General features: G+C 45.3%; 1 long non-coding RNA gene across 22 annotated transcripts in view; it reads left to right on the top strand.

The window, feature by feature from the left end:
• Window positions 1-21,718, top strand: part of LOC120360609 (uncharacterized) — a 78,635-nt gene that overhangs the window by 35,133 nt on the left and 21,784 nt on the right. For 15 of the 22 annotated variants that reach the window (XR_012513287.1, XR_012513283.1, XR_012513304.1 and 12 more), the window contains 2 exons: window positions 7,063-8,683; window positions 16,051-18,432. This is a non-coding gene — a long non-coding RNA (uncharacterized LOC120360609). Of the gene's footprint in view, window positions 1-6,303; window positions 6,441-7,062; window positions 8,684-16,050; window positions 18,433-21,718 lie in introns of all 22 variants that reach the window. The other 7 variants (XR_012513288.1, XR_012513295.1, XR_012513289.1 and 4 more) reach the window with 7 other exon arrangements.

The raw sequence follows: 21,718 nt of genomic DNA, 5'->3' as shown, positions 1-21,718 counted from the left end.
TTTTGTTTCTTGACACTGACTTTCTGGAACGTTCTGTCCAGTGTCTTTCAGAATGTCTCCATTCTGGATTTATCTGGTGTTTCTTCATGATTAGAGTCATTAGGAGGCAACTGCTGGCAATACTAAGTTCGATTAATTAGTCGATAAGGTAACTGAACAGTCTTTCCATTGCAATGATGTATTTTGCCTTTCTAATCAATAAGGAATCGTGAGTGATAGCCTTGAGACTGTGTGAATATTCTATTTCTCTGTAACTCTTTATTCAATATATTTTTTGATGATTGTTGCTGGAATCAATGATAATGTTGGGGATTGCACAATGATCATTTTCTATCACTCTGTCCTCATTTATTAATGGTTTTCTTGTAAAAAAGAGCTTTTCCCCATTTTCCTTCTCTCATTCTTTCTTTCTCTTTAGGAGCACTATGGTTGTATAGATCTTTTTAAAAAAATCATCAAGGTACCACAAACACTTACTGTAATTCTTTTCTGATGTTCAAATTGCCCCAAATTTGGCCTGTGCCCTGGCCTGACCCTGTTAGTCTTTGAACACTGCTTTCTGGTACAGTGTGCTCTGGAATTACCTTGTATTTTCTTTGCCCCAAATGTAAAATCAACTGAAAAAGAGAATTGAGTGGCCAGAGGAGAATCTCTTGTACCCCTCACCCTTTATCCCAGTAGCAATAGAAGAAGGTGAGGTAAGGAAAGGACCCCATAAAACAGATATTCCTGCCTATGTTTGTGTGTATATCGGGGTGGGGGTAAAAGGGGAGTCCCTTGGGTGGGGGAAAAATCTGGAAGGCTTAACACCCCAGAACGTCAAGATACGGACCAATGTGCCTATTCTAATCCTTTCCTGTGTTGCCCTGTGACATATCCATTGCGTTTCCACGTCACACTTATCTCTGTGTTCATTTGAGCCCAGATTTACCTGTATGAAAACGCTGTTGGGAGCATGACTGTTACTGACCTCCATGGAGATGAAGTCAGACAAACCCTTATCAACTTGGCTAACATGTACTGATCTCCTGCTATGGGCCAGCAGCGTTGATTTCACAGATGTTACCTCATTTAGGCTTCAAAGCAACTGTGCGAAAGAGGTGCTATGATTCTCATCTGACAAGTGAGGAAATGGGTTTTAGATGAAGTACCATCTCAAGCTCACGTGCTGCTAAGGGGCAGAATCCACACTTGAATTCACTTCTTCAGACCTCAGAGGCGGTACTTTCTCTCCTATTCTTTACAAGCCAGCATCTGAAAGCAACCCAGTTCCCTGATAGAGTCAGTCAGTGAATGTGCCCTGATTACTTACTACCTGCTCACCGCTGTACTAGGCATGTCCGAGGGTACATCATTTATTAAGCACTGACTGTAATTTATAAATTTACCCACTGACTAGTTTATAGAGGAAAGAGGTTTAATGGACTCACAGTTCCACATGGCTGGGACGCCTCACAATCCTGACTGAAGTTGAAAGAGGAGCGAAGTCTTGCCTTACATGGCGGCCGGCAAGAGAGTGTGTGCAGGGGACTCTTCTTTATAAAACCATCAGATCTAATGAGACTTATTCACTATCATGAGAACAGCATGGGAAAGACCCCCCCACCCCGACCCCCAGACCAATGATTCAATTACCTCTCACTGGCTCCCTCTCACAACACAAGGGAATTATGGGAGCTACAGTTCAAGATGAGATTTTGGTGGGGACAGAGCCAAACCATATTAACTTGTTTAAATAGTTTTACAAAAAGAGTATTGATATGGGGGTCGAGATACCTTAGCTGACAATGAGATATTTTTACACTGAGCCTCTGTGTTGTACTAGGTATGGACACAGCCATATGCTCTGGCAGGATGCTGTGGCTCCTGCCGATAATCCCAGCACTTTGGGAACATGAGGTGGGAGAATCACTTGAGACCAGGAGTTTGAAACCAGCCTGGGCGACAGAGTGAGACCCCCGTCCCTACAAAAAAATGATAAAATTAGTCAAGTGTGGTGGCGGGTGCCTATAGTCTCTCAGCTACTTGGGAGGCTGAGGTGGGAGGATTGCTTGAGCCCAGGGGTTGAGACTGCAGTGAGATGTGATTGCACTCCAGCCCAGGTGACAGAGTGAGACTGTCTCTTTAAAAAAGTACGTTTTAATCTTCGTAACACTCTGTTATGGACTGAATTCTGTCTCCCTTAAATTCGTATATCGAAGCCCCAATCCCTAGTGTGACCGTGTTTGAAGTTAGGGCCTTTGAAGAGGCCGTTAAGGTAAAAAACAGTCATATAGGTGCACCCTAGTCCATTATGACTGGTGGTATGAAATTAGAAGAGAAAGAGACACACACAGAGGACAGGCATGAGGACACAGCAGGAAGGGGGCTGTCTGCAAGCCCAGCAGAGAGACCACAGGAGCACCCAAACCTGCTGCCATCTTGATCTTGGATTTCCCGCCTCCCAAATGGTGAGAAAAGAAACAGCAGTTGTTTAAGCCACTCGGTCTAGCATTCTGCTATGGCAGTCCTAGCAAATTAATACTCATCTCTTCAAGAAAGGAAATAGGGTCTTGACTTCTCAGCTAAAAGAGAACGTGGTTCAGAGAGGTGAAGACTTTTCCGAAGGTCCCACAGATGGGAGGTGGTGATGGTGGAATTCAGACCCAGGCGTGTCTACACTAAAGCTCTGAGCCCTTCCACTGCACTCACATTTGGTGCCGCCACAGCCGAGACACTGGGTACAGCCGAGGTCCTGGGTAAATGCCATGAGGGCAGGGATGAGGGTACAAACTACTGTTGTGTCTCCATGGCCAGCCGTGGTCCCCGTCACAGCATTTGAATGTTGGATGAGTGTCTTTGCCTCAAATAACTTTATGATTTGGGCTAGATAAGAAACCAAGCAAGAACTAACCTGCATTCACCTCCAGACAGTTTTGGTGAAAGTTCTTGGAATAGTAATTCAGGGAAGAGAAAGTTCTGGGCAGACTGGAACAGCCAGAGAAAGTTTTAGGAGGTAGACAGGACTCTGCCCAGACCTCCGTTCTCAGGTGCCAGGATGAAGGGTTGTCGCCAGTTACCATCCATGTCCGGTGGATTATTTATTTACTTTCATATTGTAACTCATCCTGTGAATACTTTACAAAAGTGAGAATAAAAGTATAGTGAAAACAGCTTTACTGAAAGTTTTAATGAGAATGTATACGTAGCCGACCTCCTTGCATTGGGTAAATTGTAAGCCACAAACAAAATTAAAAATGAAACACTGCCATCACGTGTCCTTTTTTTTTTTTTTCTGAAATGGAGTTTTCACTCTTGTCACCCAGGCTGGAGTGCAATGGCGCAGTCTTGGCTCACAGCAACCTCCGCCTCCTAGGTTCAAGTGATTCTTCTGCCTCAGCCTTCCAAGTAGCTGGGACTACAGACATGTGCCACCATGCCTGACTATTTTGTGTGTGTGTGTGTGTGTGTGTGTGTGTGTGTGTGTGTGTGTGTAGTAGAGACGGTTTCACCATGTTAGTCAAGCTGGTCTCAAACTCCTGACGTCAGGCGATCCACTTTCCTCGGCCTCTCAAAGTGCTGGGATTACTGGCGTGAGCCACTGCGCCCGGCCACATATCCTTTTAACAAAAGAAGATGATCCAGGCTCTTGTCACAAATTATTGCGTGATGAAGTCTTTTCTGTTGATTAACAGGGCGAAAATGCTGTATTTCCTTTTTGTTCTTAAAAAACCACCTTGCCATGTATGTACCTATGCAACAATCCTGCATGATCTGTACATGTACCCCTGAACGTAAAGTACAATTTAAAAAAATGCGCTGTTCACGCATTGATTCTTAAGTTTGAGGACACTTACTTAGGATGGTGTCATCTGAGGCCTGCTAGCCTGAGCTCTCACTTTAAGGATATATTTTACCGTCATTATTAGTGTCTAGAGTGTCACTCTGTCCCTTTTCATTTCATTTTCTGGTTCATCTAATAATTTGAAATGTCTTTTTCTGTCCATTTTATTTTCTTTGCCTTTATGGGTGGAAAATGAAACATTCTGACTTGTCAAGTGCGTTCAATGAAGACAAAAAGCACCCTACAAAGATGGTGTCTCCTGCTGTCTTTTGTACCTTCTTGAGAGATGGTGTCATTCTTTGGGTAATAAGAAAATGAAAAGAACAGTTTGGAGATTCCTCAATAAAACTAAAAATTGAGTTACCAGATGGTCCAGCAATCCCACTGCTGGGTATAAAATCCAAAAGATGGGAACTCAGTATATCAGAGAGGTGTCCGCACTCCTGTGTTTGTTCCAGCACCATTTACGATAGCTAAGTTTGGATGCTAAGTTTACGATAGCTAAGATTTGGAAGCAAACTGTGTCCATCAGCAGATGAATGCGTAAAGAAAATGTGGTACGCGTGGACAATGGAGTACTGTGCAGCCATTCAAAGAAGGAGACCCAGTCATTTGCAACAACGTAGATCAACAACTTGGAGCCTGGGTGCGTTGGCTCATGCCTGTAATCCCAGCGCTTTGGGAGGCTGAGGTGGGCGGATCACGAGGTCGGGAGTTTAAGACCAGCCTGACCAACGTGGTGAAACCCTGTCTCTACTAAAAATACAAAAGATAGCCAGGTGTGGTGGTGCATGCCGGAATCCCAGCTACTCAGGAGGCTGAGGCAGGAGAATTGCTTGAACCCGGGAGATGGAGGCTGCAATCAGTTGAGATCACTCCACTGCACTCTAGCTTAAGAGACAGAACAAGACTCCATCTAAAAAAAAAAAAAAAAAAAAAAAAAAAAAAAAAAAAAATCTGGAGATCATTATGTTAAGTGAAATAAGCCAGGCACAGAAAGACAAACATCGAATATTCTCACTTATTTGTGGGACCTAAAAATCAAATCAACTGACTCACAGAGAGTAGAAGGACGTTTACCAGAGGCTGGAAGGGCAGTTAGGGACGTGGGGATGGTTCATGGGTACAAAAAAGCTCCAAAGAACAAGTAAGTCCTATTATTTGATAGCACAATAGGCTGACTATAGTCAATAATAACTTAATTACATATTTTAAAATACAGAATGCAATTGGATTATTTGTAACTCAAAGGATACATGCTTGCATGAATGGATGACCCATCCTTCAGGCTGTGCCTATTTCACACTGCATGCCTGTATCAAAACATCTCGTGTGCCTCATAAATATATACACTTAGTAGGTACTCACAAAAAATTTAAAAAACAATTAAAAATTGTTTTAAAAAAGGAAGGCTGATGAGCTGCCTCACTATTGCATCCTTCTGGGCAATGCCATGGTTCTTCCACTTCAAAATCATTTGCATCGTTTTTGGCATGGTTGGGAACAATTGTTACTTAACAGTTGGGTCACTTATCAGTTGTTCCCAACCATGCCAAAAATGATGAAAATAATTTTTGTTTTTTAAGACGGAGTCTCACTCAGTAGCCGAGGCTGGAGTGCAGTGGCACGATCTTGGCTCACTGCAACCTCTGCCTCCCGGGTCCCAGTTCAAGCAATTCTCCTGCCTTAGCCTCCCAAGTAGCTGGGATTACAGGTACTTGCCACCATGCCTAGCTAATTTTTGTATCTCTAGTAGAGACAGAGTTTCACCATGTTGGGCAGGCTGGTCTTGAACTTCTAACCTCGTGATCTGCCTGCCTCAGCCTTCCAAAGTGTTGGGATTACGGGTGTGAACCACCATGCCCAGCTGAAAATAATTTTGAAATGGGAGAATGGTGGAATTATCAGGATAATAGTAATCGAATAACAATAATTTTCAGGATAATGAAATAGTAAAGTGTCTTAAGATATAAGAAAAAGATTACCTGGATTCTGTCATGGGTCTTATTCACATTGCTCTTGATAAAAATGATGCCAGGGTCCCATATGGTAATTGCAAAGTAAAATACGTTTTATTTAGTAAAAAATATGTAAATTCTCTCTTTGTTCTTTGAAAGACCTCTAAGAAGAAAAGGCATAATACATCAATCTTCGCAAAGCCTTAGAACTTACATAGGGAATTGGGAACTATGGGTGAGGATAGACAGGCACTCCCGACATGGGAGGCAGGATTGGCAAACAGGCACAGCAGCGAGAGGCAATACAGGAGTGGCAGTCAGTGAGAAAATCAGATTGACCATGGCTGACGCTTTGCTGGGTAGAGAGGGATCAGGCTGGAGGACTGTGATGGCCGCCCATCAGTTTGAGTGACATGGACTCTATCCTGCAGGCGAGAAGCAGTGAGTCTGGAGGGTTTTGAGCAGGGTGGCATGAGGCATGCAAACATCTTCTTGGCTGTATTTTTTTTTTTCTTTTTCTAGGATTGTGGAGCTTTATTCCCAAGGAAAAAATATAGCTTTTGGTCTGGGCGTGGTGGCTCATGCCTGTAATCCCAGCACTTTGGGAGGCCAAAGTGGGCGGATCATGTCAGGAGATCAAGACCATCCTGGCCAACATGGTGAAACCCCGTCTTACTAAAAATACACAAATTACAGGGAGGGGGACATCACACACCAGGGTCTGTCGGGAGGAAGGGGCGAGCGGGAGGGATAGTATTAGGAGAAATACCTAATGTAGATGACAGAGTGATGGATGTAGCCAACCACCATGGCGCTTGTATACCTATGTAACAAACTTGCATATTCTGCACATATACCCCAGGACTTAAAGTATAATAATTTTTAAAAAATCCAAAAATTAGCTGGGTGTGGTGGCAGGTAGCTGTAATCCCAGCTATCGGGAGACTGAGGCAGGAGAGTGGCTTGAGCCAGGGAGTTGGAGGTTGCAGTGAGCCAAGATCATGCCACTGCACTCCAGCCTGGTGATAGAGCAAGACTTTGTCTCAAAACAAACAAACAAAATAACGCTTTTAACATGTAATAAAAACCATACATACAAATCTTAACATTCAGTTCAGATCACTGTGCATTTATTTGCAAGGACTTCAGTAGGGACTACATTCATTAACACAAATTAAAACCCACATGCTGTTTTCAAAGCCTATTAAAACTATAGAACTATGAACAAATAAGCTATTTAGTTAAGCTCTGTTTCATTGGAAGTTTGCATTGACTCCCCAGGTCTTGAACGCTTTAGGAGCCACACTGGCTGGCCATTAAGGGTTGTGATGAAAAATCCCAGGAAGCTGAAGAGTGAACATGATCATAATCTCTAAAATGGTAAGTACAGCGGATACAGTGGACATGCACGTATTGTTTCAAATTCTGGAGGAGTTTCGTAGGGAAGAAGCTTATGGAATCATTATCCCAAGAGGTGGTAGTGCCTGCAAAAGTAATTTCAAAGATTAAGATACTTGCGGAGATGACAGTTATAATTGGCTATTAAAGAGAACGGAGTGCTTTGGGTGGTGTACCCCAGAGGCCGCTGTCAGGGTGGTACGTTTCCAGCTGCATAGGCAGAGAGTCATACCTACCGTGACCTTTCTCACATCCTTGGGAGGCAGTTTGCTCCAAGAGATGCATCTTGTTTTCAGGACACATTCCCATTGACTTTTTTTTAAACACAAAACAATCCTTTATTGTTGACTGGGCTCAGGAAGTGGTTCTCACTGGGGATCTCTTGTGAGGTTGCAATAGGACATTGATGGGTACTGCAGTCACCTCAAAGGCTGTCTGTTAAACCTGCTTGCTGGGACTTCCACTGGGGCCGAGGAGTGGAACACATACACTCAGCCTCTCCAAGGTCGCCTGGGTTTCTTCACAACATGGCAGTGAGGACTGAAGAGCAGGTGCCCCGAGAGAGCCAGGCCAAAGGACCTTTCATAGTCTAGCCTTGGAACATCCACAGTGTCACTTGAGCTGTGTTCTGTTCTCTTCCTTAGAAATGTGTCCCTCAGTCTAGCTCATATACAAGGCTAGGGGATTAGACCTTACCTCTTGACGGGAGACCCATTGACTTGGGAAAGAAAAAAACCTGGTTGTCATTTTATTATTGTCACATATTGATAATAATGATAATATTCCCCCTGTTCCATCCATTCAATGAGTCAAGCATTCATTCATTTAGCCAATACTTATAGTTAGGCATTTTGGCCACACTTACATCTGAATAGGGCTTCACGGTTTTCAGACGAACTTCACATCCAGTATTTGACTTGGTGTTCTCAATAACCATGCGTGAGGGCTAGGTGTGTTTAAGTACTTCCTTTTTCAGATAAAGCAATAAGAGGCTGGGAGATGCATCCAAAGTCTCTGTGCCTGGTCCGGAGGTCATTCAAACCCAGCTTGGTCCTGGAAGCACGTTCTTTTCACTCACCACTCAGAACACCTTCTTCCTCTCTCTCTCAGAATATCCAAGACTGGAGAGGATAGACAGCCAGATAGATTTGCTCTGAGGTACCATGACTTTTGCATGGCATGACCACAGTTGAGGCCTTTTAGGGTGAAAGACAGCACTATTAATAATTACCCCGGGGTGGCAGGCACGAACCAGGGTACTGTACAGAGGGTCACTTCACCCACAGATGGTCAAATAACGGGAACCCAAGTATCTTGTGCTTTTCTGCAAAATCATGCCTTATTTTTTAAACTTTCTACCTCTTTGAGTGAAACCAACAAATGCTGTCAGAGCCACAAGGATATGAGCGACCCACAGCTTCCCCAGGAGAAGGGACGATGGCATCTATGTGCACATACTGCTCGGCTGGCTCCTGGAACCTGGCCCATTCCACATGAACTAAAGGTATCTGGGTTATGGGTTTGGGGTTGCTGGGCAGAGGCCTGCAAGGAGATGGTCTAGGCATCCCAGGTGTCTCACTTCCCTCTCCTGCTGTATCACTGGTTGGGGAGGGAGGAAGACCACATTCTGGAGAGAGTGGGACTGGGGACCCCTGCAGTGAACATTGGGCATCACTGTAGCCCTTCCTGGGCAGAAATGGCCAGACCTTTGTACCCCACCTGCCTCAGTCACTCGGTGCTGGGTGTCCAGGAAGCATGCACTGGAGAGCAGCTCAGACTGCTGGGATTCACTTGGGGTGGCTGCAAAATATTAGGGAAATACTAGGGAAAGTTAGAAGATTATAGTCTCCAGCTTTTTGGAAGGTGGAAAAGTTTTAATGGAACAGGCCGAAGGCAGCCAGTTAATTAGGTTAGAATTTTAAGTCATAGGGTAAGAGATTAGGGACAATAAAGCTTTCCAGTTCAGTCTGCTTATGCCACGTCCCTTTGTCTCTACTCTGTTTACTCATGTAAACTTTGTGCTGGATGGTCCTCTCGGGGAGGTCGAAGGGGAATTACCTGTTAGTGGTGTTTGCTCTGGGCCCTGGGATCAAGACCTTTTATCATTCATAAAACCACTCTTTTAACCATGTTAATTATATGAAAGCATGTTGACTTAGAGTCTCTATTATTAAATCTATACTGAATGCATGTGAGGAGGTACAGGGAGGCATGGTTGGTGAGCTGTAATCGCCCTCTGAAAGCAGTTGATGACTATCCTTAGCCCTCTTGAAATCATTGTACTGGGTGTGAGAGTGCATTCATCCATCCGTCATTGACTCAGGGTCTGCAGGACAGACCACAGGTGGTGATCCACGTCTCAGGTGGTGACCCCTACATGATTGAGGTCTCAAGTGGTGACTCTGAGGTGATCAAGGTCTCAAGAGGCCTCTCTAGTTGAGGCAGATCCAGAAGGAGCTGAGAGCTGGCAGCTCTGTGCTGACCCTGCTTCCCACAGCCGGGCCCCAAGGCTTTCTTTCAAGGGGGACTGGGTGGCACATCTCATACACCTGCAGGCTGTTTTAGAAAGAACCAGAAAATGGAAAGAAAATGGTCTATTTAAAATTAGATATGGCTTCAGGATTTAAGGGACCCAAACCTGGTGTAGGTTCTTCCCACTCATTAGTTCATGTGACCCTGGACATGTCCCTTTCCCTTCCTGGAACTCATTCTTCTCATCTGTAAAAGTAAGAGAGCCAAATTACATTAGGAGCTTGCCCGTCTCCACTGTTCTGTAGTCATGAAGTTATTTAATACCTGGGCTGGGCAGAGTTCTCTGCCTGTTAGAGTGGGTTGGAGCAAGCCTTTCCGCTCTTGATTGGGGATATTTGTTACAGGCTATTCAAAGTAAACTAGACTACCCCCCAGAGAATAACGTTTTAAATGGAGCTGCAGAAAAATTTATTGTGACTGGTAAGTGGCTAAAGAACAGAAAATCCCTAGGGAGTGATCAGAGGCCACTTGTCACACTTGGAAAAGATTTAACAATTCCATTAATGGGAAAGAGCACGTAGAGTTGTGGTTAATAACAGTATTGTGCCGAAGTTAGCATCTATGGGGAGCAAACTGTGTTATTCCTGTTCTTTGGATTTTACTTCCTTCCTGAAAGCCCTTCACTAGCCTCTTCTGTGTCTCGAAAGCATCTTCAAATGGCACATTGGATGTGAAAGGTTTTTGGAAACTAATGGATTATCTGTAGCTTTCCATTACTCTTATCTCCCGTTCCAAGGTAATTAAAAGATAGCTGTGCCATTGAGTAATTTCAAGCGTTTTTGTCCAGTTATCTAATCTGCAGTATTTATCTTCTCTGCATTGCTGCATATCTTCTTCTCTCCTAGGCTAAGAAATCTAGGAGGCTTCACTTTTTTGGTAGACACCGGGGATGGCGGGTCATCCTGGACCTGTGAGTCCCAGGCAGTCGGGTGTCAGCAAGGTGGAATGGGAGCTTCAGTGACAGGTTGGCATCTTAGAACATGCCACCGCTGACTCCTTGCAGAATGGGTGGGGCGCAGAGGGAGACCCAAGGACTTGGGGAGTCAGGAGTCTTTGCAGCTCACAGACGCCGAGTTCTGTCTTCTTGTCATCAGCTGGAGAGAGATTCAGCGAGCCATCACTTCTGCCAGGTGGGGAAGCCCAGACGCAGCCCCTTTGGGCAGCATGGCCAATTCTGTACTGCTAGTCTTCAGTGGTGAGGAGGGGACAGGGCGCCACAGTTCAGGGGGCTTGTCCAGTTGGCAATGGTCATTTGGGGGCTGTAGTTGAGGCAGCCCCTGAAGGAGCAGAGTTTTCTAGAGGTGACTCCCAGGTGGGTTTTGAGGAAAATGAGGGGTCTTAAGGAATGGAGGGGAGTGGGGTTCCATAAGGAAACACCAGTGCGGGACTCCGCCGGGACTCACATATGCTGGGAGCCAGAGCTTGACTGCCACCACGCCTGAATGAGGTTGGAAGGCAGATGCCGTGGAATGACCAGTGGTGATCAGAAGTGCTTCCTCTCCATTTTCTGCTGGGAATCCAGTGAGTTGGACTGGGAATCACTACAGGTTCTTGAGCTAGTGGGAAATGTCAAAGTGCTGTCCGTTTGTTGCTTAATGTCCTCAATCCCTTCCAGAAACCTGGATCTCTAACTCTGGTAATATCCCAAACAGTTCCACAATTTCCAGTGTCACTGCCCTGCCCCTGATGGAGCCTTCAATGTTGTAAACTTGGCCTGTTATAAAGAACTTCTTACCAAGACTTCATGGCTCAATCTCCTCTTCTGATTACAGCACCTTCACTGCTTCCAGAGTCATCAAAACACAGCTAGGGCTGGGTATGGTGGTTCACATTCGTAATCCCAGCACTTTAAGAGGCCAAGGTGGGGTGGATCACCTGAGGTCGAGAGTTCAAGACCAGCCTGACCAACACGGAGAAACCCCATCTCTACTAAAAATACAAAATTAGCTGGGTATACATGCCTGTAGTCCCAGCTACGTGGGAGGCTGAGGCAGGAGAATCGCTTGAACCCAGGAGGCGGAGGTTGCGGTGAGCTGAGATCGCGTCATTGTACTCCAACCTGGGCAACAGGAGCAAAACTCCGTCTCAAAAAAAAAAAAAAAAAAAAAAAAACACCACACAACTAGGAGTTGTTCTCTTGCACACACAACTTCCGAGTCACGCCAGTGCCTCCAGGTGAGGCTGAGACTCCTCAACAAGCACTGGTTCCTCAGCTTGCCTCCCCATTCTCGTCTCTGGGATCCCCCACTCCCTTCAGTCTGATAAAAAGTCACAGTTTTTTTTTTTTTTTTTGAGACAGAGTTTCGCTCTTGTTACCCAGGCTGGAGTGCAATGGCGCGATCTCGGCTCACCGCAACCTCCGCCTCCCGGGTTCAGGCAATTCTCCTGCCTCAGCCTCCCGAGTAGCTGGGATTACAGGCATGCACCACCATGCCCAGCTACTTTTTTGTATTTTTTGTAGAGACGGCGTTTCACCAGGATGGCCTCGATCTCTTGACCTCGTGATCCACCCGCCTCGGCTTCCCAAAGTGCTGGGATTACAGGCTTGAGCCACCGCGCCCGGCGAAAGTCACAGTTTTAATTTGCCTCTGTTTTTGTCTTCATCACTTGTCCGCTGGATTCGAATCTCCCTTTTTCCTCCTTCTCCTGTGACCTCATCTATAGAACTCTACCATCTCTCAGGCCTAGTCCGAAAGTGGCTTGGTTCATAAAGTTTCCCAAGATTTCCCTGAGCAGAATCTGGCTTTTCCTCTTCTGCTGCCATGGCACTGCGACTGCATGTGACTCAGTTTGTTCTGTTCATTGTTTTTTTCTGTCCTTCCTATGATCTGCTGGTAATTGAAGGGCGGGGAAGGTGTCTGCCCGATCTGTACCGTGGCGTTCAGAGACAAGGCGTTCTACCCCTTGTCTTACTGTTCTTTCCCCTGAAACTTGGACATCATTTATTTTTCTCTTCCTGTTTTTCTCTTCCTCCTCTTGCTAATCTTGGACCAAGATCCCTTCTCCAAAGGTCCTAATTTTGATTCTCTGGAGAGCCAATGCTATTCTGCTTCCAAATCTTCCTCTGAAAGATAGTAATAGCAGGCAATTTCATCAGCCCTTTTCCTGCAGCAGACACTGTAATCACACAAGAGTTCCATTTTATCTGTCCTAAAACTCAGTGTGGTAACCCATTGAGGTCAGGAGGGCTGAATCCCGGGAAAAGCCCCCTAGCCCCATTTGGCAGACATGAAAAATGGAGGTGAATGACTACTTCTCGGGGATGTTAAAGATAAAACAAATCAAACTGTTGGTGAATGAGTGGCATGGGTGATGACTGTCTGGGGCTGGTATCAGGCAGGTGGTGAATAGCTGTGGGGAAAGAAAGGCAGATTTATTAGAGAAAGTAAGAAAATCCATTGCAAGACAGCAACCGGCAAGTCGGCAAGACAGGAGCTGACTGCAAGGGGGTTTTATAGGATGGTGATTGTGTTGGAGAAAGCTACGTGCAGCACTAATAACGCCGAGGTCTCAAGTGAGCTAATTTGCATTCTTCTCACAGCCGAAGGTCTGGTGATAGCTGGGCGCAGGATGATCGTGAGTTATTTGTGCAGGAGGCTTATGTGTCCTGAACCATGAAGAAAGGCAGATTCGTAGCTTATCGGGCCTCTCTTTTCATTGTCCTCTGCTCCCACCAGCCTGACTCTTTCCACGTTTAGGAATCTACAGTGAGGACTTCTGTTGAAAGCTTGAAATGCAACGTTTAGATGGTCCTTGGCTTGTTACGTGATTGTTAGATGCTTTTGAGAGTGTCACTTTACCCCCGTTTATAATCTGTAATATTAGATCTTAGGGTTCTCAGAAATCCTCATCTAACTGCCTGGAGAGTGTGAGGAATGGACAGAAGGTAAGTGACTGGCCCAAGGCCACATAGCTAGTGGGTGCCACGTTGTGTATATGACACAGCATTAACCCAAATATTGAGAGAAGAGAGAAGAGGAAGTTCTGCTTGAAGCTAGGGATGCTGAGGGCATGTTGATTTCCTTCTAAAACAGACAAACCTGGCCTCTTCTCAACATATTATTGAGTTGGTTGCCACAGTCACAGTGATTGACTAAACTGGTCACCTAACTCGGTCACCCATCCCTTCTCCCAGATCAATGTGTGTAACCGTCTCAGACTCTCCCTCTGGGACATTGCGCCAGAGCCAGCCTGCAAGCACTGCCACTATAGACAAGAGTAGTGCGAAAAGACCTGGCCACTGGGGCAGAAATGCTCCTTCTGGGCCAGCTTGAAGACTTGCTGGGAGGATTAAAAGAGATAGTGGTTGCAGAGGGCGCCCTGTCGCTCCTGACTAAACATTTAATGATGATCACCCACATGAACTACTTTATTTTTTTAGAGATGAGGTCTTACTTTGTTGCCCAAGCTGGAGTACAGTGGCACGGTTATAGGTCACTGCAGCCTTGAATTCCTGGGCTCAAGGGATCCTCCCACTCAGCCTCCCAAGTAGCTGGGACTACAGGCATGTACCACCATGCCCAGCTAATTGAAAAAAAAAAATATTTAGAGACAGGGTCTTTCTGTGTTGCCCAGGCTGGTCTAAACTACTTTTATATCATCTCAGAACTTGCATCTGGAAGGAACTTTAGAGATCTTCTAGTTTGGCCTCTCCAATGAGGGATACCTGGTGGATGGTCTAGAGTAGAGGCTTGCTACTCGGGGCATGGGTGGCCGACCAGCTGCATCAGTGTAAGGTGCATGCCTGGGATGCTGTTCGAGTGATCTAAATGCTGCTCAGGGTGCTGTAGGGAAGGGATCCTAACCACTCGCTCATTGGGAAGCTTTGTGAGTTATTCCGTGTGCCGAGTGTAGTTCTTCCTCCCATGATGTGCACGTCTTGGTTGGGATTCGGCCTTTGGGTGCAACTACAGCCAGTCTTTCCTGCTTTCTCAAGGGCAATTGCTCAGTCATTTGAAGATAACCATCATTTGTCTCCTGAGTCATCTCGCTGCCTGAGAAGGCTGCTTCCTTCAGCTGTACATCGTGACCCATGATTCCCTAAACCTTCCCGTTCTTGCTCCCCTGCTGTTGGACAATTTTCAAGTTTATAATTAATGCAGAGTTTCCTTCCTGAAAAGATTAGAGTTGGTTTATGACAATGAGAGCAAAAGCACAGCAAGGTTGATTGCTGCAGTGATCTTTATTGTTGCTAGAAAAGGGAAATTCGGATTAGGAAAAATGTGGAAGAGATGTGATAACTGTAAGGGTTAATAAAACTGATATAATTCAGCATAGAATTTGGCTCTGAGCATCTAAACAGCAAAAGTAAAAAGAAATGAACAATAAGTTATGGATATTTGTTGTTAAAAAGGAGAATGCATACAAGATTCTCGTGGGAAATGTGTTTTTTCTTGACTCTAAGCTTCTCTTGCAATTTTTTATTTATTTATTTATTTTTAAATTTATATATTTTGAGACAGAGTTTGTCTCTGTCACCCAGGCTGGAGTGCAGTGGTGTGATCTCGGCTTGCTGCAACCTCCGCCTCTGGGTTCAAGCAATTCTCCTGCCTCAGCCTCCCGAATAGCTGGGATTACAGGTGTGCACCACCATGCCCAGCTAATTCTTGCATTTTTAGTAGAGACCGGGTTTGGCTGTGTTGGCCAGGCTGGTCTCAAACTTCTGGTGTCAAGTGATGCAATGGCCTCCGCTGCCCACAGTGCTGGGATGACAGGTGGGAGCCACCTCTCCCAGCCCTGCAAGTCCTTATAAAAAATAAACTGCTAATCTTGGAATAATTTTAGATGTACAGAAAAGTTGCAAAGATAATACCAAGTTCCTGTATATTCCTCATCCGATTCCTCCTAAGGTCAACATCTTCTAGAACAGGCATCCCCAGACTTTTTACACCGGGGGTCAGTTCACTGTCCCTCAGACCATTGGAGGGCCGCCACATACTGTGCTCCTCTCACTGACCACCAATGAAAGAGGTGCCCCTTCCTGAAGTGTGGCAGGGGGCCGGATAAATGGCCTCAGGGGGCCGCATGCGGCCTGCGGGCCATAGTTTGGGGACGCCTGTTCTAGAACCTTCATACTTTTGCCAAAACTAAGAAACTAACATTGGTACGTAACTGTTAGCGAAACTCCAGACTTTATTTCGGTTTCAGCAGTTTCCTCACTAATACCCTTTTTCTGTTCTAAGGTTCAGTCCAGAATATCACCTTAGCTTTCGTCATTCAGCTTCCCTGTTTCCTCTGATTTGTGAGTTTTTCAGGTTTTTTTTTCACACAGCGTTTTTATTGCTGTCCTTCTCATTCTTTTTTTTTTTTTTTAATGATTCACTATTTTTTTTATTGCAGTTTAGGTTTGGGGGTACATGCGAAGAACATGCAAGATTGTTGCATTGGTACACACATGGCAGTGTGATTTGCTGCCTTCCTTCCCGTCGTCTGCAATGAGTTCGTGTCCTCTGTAGGGACGTGGATGGACCTGGAAACCATCATTCTCAGTCAACTGTCCTTCTCGCTCTTATCGGGAATGTTGAGTCATCTCCTTAATAAGAAGATTTATAACAAAAGCGGAGTCACCTTTCATACTTCATCTCTTGTGATGCTCAATGAAGGTCGATATTAAACATTCCCGGGCATTTCAGTGAAAGATGACTTTGTGGACTGGGTCAGTGGGGGCTTTCTCGGGGTTTAACCTGGACAGGAGATAGGAGTGAAGGCAGAAGTGGGTGACTCTGGGCCTTCCTTCTTAAACATCGAGTCTCTTGGCAAGGCTTTCTAAAAGAGGTGGGAGTAGGTAGTCCAGGGTTATATTCTCTGATAGTGGCCTGAATGGATGGTAGCTGTATCGCTGATTAAGAACAAATTCTCACCTTCTAGGAAAATTGGTGATGTATGATGGTTCTTCGTCATGCCGATATAAAATCTGTCTTCTTTGTGAGCTTAAAAATGTACTCAGAGTTCAATACAGAGTTCCCACCTTCCCCCAAACCCGGCGCCGCCCCAGTTTTCTCTCCTTTCCATTTAACTTAGGAGTTGGGTTTCTCAAAGATGTCCCCCGCAAGCCGTTGCTACCTGAGCGTCAGGGAACAATTCCAAACCCAGTCCCCACAGGAAGTGGGCCGTGGCCGTGCTGTGGTGACGCGGCAGAATCAGGCCACTTTAAAAGGAGCTGGGAAAGGAATGCATCATAACAGACTGAAAATGTAGATTATTCAGGGACAAACGGAGGCTGTGGTCTAGTTGAAGGCACTTTTCTGGCAAAGCAGCCGAGTCTTCAGCTGGCGGAAGAATCTCTCACTGCTGATATAGCAACACCTTGGCCTATTTCACATGGTGCATTATAGAATTTTGCAGCCTTGACAAAGGGAATGAGTTCTGCTCTAGAGGAATAAGAGTTTCAGATATCAAATAAGCAGTATGGTATTTTTTGGGCAAAAGTATCCATCTACAGAAATCTGAGGCCAGGTGATAGTCTAATCTCAGATGGCTTCTGAAAACCAATATTGCCTTTCAAGGATGAAACATTCTTTGTTATGGAAGTTATATATTAAAAGCTCTAATTTAATTCATTAAGTACTCCTGGGGCATTGATAGGGAGATTGTAAAAAGAGTAGAAATGACTGGGCATGGGGGCTCACAACTAGTAATCTCAGCACTTCGGGAGGCTGAGGCGGGTGGATCACGAGGTCAGGAGTTCAAGACCAGCCTGATGAATATGGTAAAACCTGTCTTTACTAAAAATACAAAAATTAGCCTGGTGTGGTGGTGCAAGCCTGTGGTCCCAGCTACTCTGGAGACAGAGGCAGGAGAATCACTTGAGCCTGGGAGGCGGAGGTTGCAGTGAGCTGAGATCGCAACACTGCACTCTAGCCTGGGTGACAGAGCGAGATTCCATCTCAAAAAAAAAAAAAAAAAAAAAAGTAGAAATTTCAGTCTGGTTGGAAACTGTGACATATGTTCAATTTAACTTAACAAATTATATTTTGTGGGCATATCACATGGCTTGTACTGTCCCAGGCTCCAGGGATACAGAAATGAGTAAGATAAAGCTGTCAGCTTTGGGGGCTTAATGGCTTAGAAGGAGACAGCATCACAGAAGTTCCACACCATGTGCTGATTCAGTTCTTCCAGGTCGATGTGTTTACGGTCATTTACATGTTCTTTACATTGCTTGAGTTTTGCAGCTGTTATGGCCTCTTTTGAATTGTAATATCTAGACAACCAGTGAAATGAAGAACAGGAGAACTTTGTATCCAAACCCACTGGAGACAGTGAATGCATGAGGGAAACTTGAGAAGAGAAGCTTTCCCAAAGTGCTACGGCAGCACTGATAGCAGGTATTTCACCCAACCTGGGGGTAAAGGGATGGCTTCCTGGAGGAGGTGACACCTGAGCTAAATCCAGAGACAAAAGAAACACTGGAAGTAGGGGGCAGCAGCATCAACAGGAACACACAGGTATGCAGTGACGATGTTAGCGCCACAGCAGTTCTGTTCTATTCAGAGGTAAACCGTGCTCCGGACCTTGCTCTCTGACTTCGGCTGATGGAGACTCACAGATGGTTCTCATCAGGGTCTGACCCTTTCGTGTTTTAGATAAATCTCACTGGTGACCACCTGAAGGATGAGTTGCATGGGAGATAGAGTGGACACTGGAGACTCTGGAAAGATGTTGGTTGGAGAGCACCGTCACGACCCCCTGTCCTTTCCTCTCTGCTGAGATCATTGACCAGTAAGACAAATGTGGCTCCCTGTTGGAGGCAGGAGAGGGATCCCAAACACATCTGGAGCTTTGAGCATGAGAGGGAGTATGGGCAAGGGCCAGTCGCGGGTTGCATTGGTGCACCATTATTTGCAATACTGAGGGAATGGCCAACGACCTGGGAGGAAGCCAGACTTTCTGGCAAAGCCAAGGCCAGAGCCTATTGATCCAGAGGGCGCAGGCTGCGGATTCCACGGGTCTTGGTCCCCCTCAGGAGGAACTGCCCCGCTGGGCTGATCTGCTCTCCTTCCATGTGGAGAGGACTGGCCCTCCCGAAGTCCCTGATATCCTGGGTGTCCCCTCAGGGGCTTCAGTCAAGAGGCCCCTGCTTGCCAGGCTGCTGGACCCTGACTCACAGGAGAAACAGTTCCTCCTCAAGTGGCCAGCTCCCCCAGCCTGCAAGAGTTTGACATCCAGACCTGCATTAAGTGATGCAAGTAGACAGAGAAAGGCCCCGAACCATTTAGCAGGCTGGGTGGCTTGAAGGGAAACCTAGCCAAAGCCAGGCTAGGGAGTGCTGGTTCAGACTTGGGGAAGAAACAGGAAATTCAAAGCCATTGTGTAAACCTTACTGAACTTTTAGACTACATTGCAAAGGAGTGGTCAAAGAGCCAAAAAAAAAAAAAAAAAAAAAAATGGAACAAACATTGATTTGGTAATTTGGACAATCAAAAGAGTGATCAGATCCCTGATCACCTGTGGTCCCAGCTCACCTATTAAGTGATTCACAGGTATTCAAACAAACCATCAAACAAAAACCAGTGAAGTCATAGTGTTCATCTTGTCAAAGGTTTTATACGTACCGCATTTTCACAATATCATCTTCTGCAACATTTCATTGAATAGATTCAGTTCTTCTAGATCAAAGCATCTACATGGATGGAATCCGGCATCTATTATGGTCGCTTTTGTGTTGTGGTATCTAGAAAACCAGTGAAATGAAGAACAAGAGATCCTGCTAAAAAGAGATCCTTTGTAGCAAACAGTAAAAGCAGCAGTTAAGGGAACATTTATAGGTTGAAATGTGTTGCAGCATTTCCCTAGTTTAAGAACGAGAGATGGCTCATAACTGGTTCACAGAAACATAAAAATGGAGATGAAAGCCAGGTGCGGTGGCTGACACCTGTAATCCCAGCACTTTGGGAAACCGAGGTGGGCGGATTACGAGGTCAGGAGATCGAGACCATCCTGGCCAACATGGTGAAACCCCGTCTCTACTAAAAATACAAAAATTAGTTGGGTGTGGTGGCACAGGCCTGTAATCCCAGCTACTCAGGAGGCTGAGGCAGGAGAATCGTTTGAACCAGGGAGTTGGAGGTTGCAGTGAGCTGAGATCATTCCACTGTACTTCAGCCTTCAACAGAGCAAACAAACAAATAAATAGCAACAACCCTCCCCCAAAAAACGCAGATTAAAACAGTAATGTAAACACCACAACCCAAACATAGGATGTGCAAATGCAAAATGTGACTCCATGTGCTGGAACAAGTAAAATTGTACAATTTGTCAAAAGAGGAGTGCAAATAAGAGGGATGAGAGTAAATAAATGAGAAACTGGATTTTAATGGAAGCAATCTATTTCCCCCGGTCCCTAATAAGTTGTTTGTTATGAAACTTCAAGTATAAAATGGAGCCTTCAAAGTTCTGGTGTTGTTCCCAGACAAAGCACACAAACCTCTTTAGTCATCTTCCAACTGATTAATTTTGTTGCTAATGGCAGAGACGAGACCGAAACTACAGTGACATCGTTCAGAATTCCAGAGTCCTCATAGCGGAAAAAACACTGTTGCTGGGAAGCTTGTAAAACCAGCCAAAAAACAGATGATAAATATACATGGCGCGAAGCAAAACGAGTTACTGAAAAATTTGTTTTAAAAATGGTGCTGTTGGATATGACAGGCGATGTGAAAGAGCAGGTGCAGTCATGCAAGGTTGGTGGAAACTCCTGACATCTGGGTAGAGTATGAACTGGCTCACGGCACAGGTATGATGCATACGTGAGGGAAAAGAGCTTAGAGAATTTTGTCTTTTTTTTTTTTCCGGTCACTAAAATAGCATGTGCTCAGAAAAAGATTTTTCATGTAGTTGCTGATTACTTTGTGAGCTGTGGTATAGATTTGCAAATATGTGTTGGGATCTTCTCTGAGTATACTTACCTATGTGCGTAGCAAGGCAGTGTGGTGATTGATAAAGGATTTTTTTTTTTTTTGAGACAGGATCTTGCTCTGTTGCCCAGGCTGGAGGCAGTGGCGAGATCATGGCTCACTGTACCCTCAACCTTCTGGGCTCAAGGGATCCTCCCACTTCAGCCTCCTGGGTAGTTGGGACTATAGGTGCAAGACACCATGCCTGGCTAATTTTTGAACTTTTTTGTAGGGATGGGATTTTACCATGTTTGCCCAGGCTGGTTTCAGACTCATGAGCTCAGGATGACAGGTGTGAGCCACTGTGCCCAGCCTGCTCTGCAGTGTGGATCCACACATGAGTCTCTTCCCTGAGAACAACTGGTAGCCAGTGGTATTTAGCCTTCTTGATCTCGATTCAAGATTGATGAAAATGAAAATTGTGACTCTATCCAGATTGTACCCACTGGGCACCTAGTATAAGACATTTTCAACACTCAAGTACCCTGTCCAAGAGAAGGCAGCGCTCAAGAGTTTTTGAAAGCAGGAATGAAACAGGAACATTTCTTCATGGCACTGATAATACCATAAACTATTTCTGAGGCTTCAAGTGCCTTGCCCACTGGTGTTATCTCAGCCCTTTGTTTATTGTCTTTACAGCCGGAACCTATTGCCTCAGGGCTGAGTGACCATGAATTTTCATAACGAGGATAAGATACCAACTTCCAAGAGAACAGTGGTAGAAAGTTTGTCTTTTCTCTAACATTGGATGAACTTCTTCTCAGGGAGAAAGAAATCAATGATTTATTATTTGGCGTATTTTAAAATTACCTCCAGGGGCTGCAGTGGAGCGTGAACAGTTACTTTCCAAAGAGTAGATTAGGAATCCATGGAGCACCGATGCCAAGCCCAGAGTCACGCCTCCAACTTTTCAGTGTGATGTGCTTATTGACTTAGCATCTGACAGAGAGCTGAAAGGGCCTTCAGTGAGTCATTCTCCACGATCTCCGTGTCCCTGTTCAACCCAAATATCTAGCACTCTCCGACAGAGCCAAACTCTTGCTGCCCTGCTCAGTAACTCACAACTGGTAGGCTTAGGTAAATATAGAAGCAGCCAGTCAGATGTGGAATCC

Source organism: Saimiri boliviensis, chromosome 13 (genome assembly GCF_048565385.1).
Source record: "Saimiri boliviensis isolate mSaiBol1 chromosome 13, mSaiBol1.pri, whole genome shotgun sequence".
In the NCBI taxonomy this organism is placed as follows: domain Eukaryota; kingdom Metazoa; phylum Chordata; class Mammalia; order Primates; family Cebidae; genus Saimiri; species Saimiri boliviensis.
The sequence above is the reverse complement of the archived record's forward strand: the minus strand, read 5'-3'. Positions and strand labels throughout refer to the sequence as shown.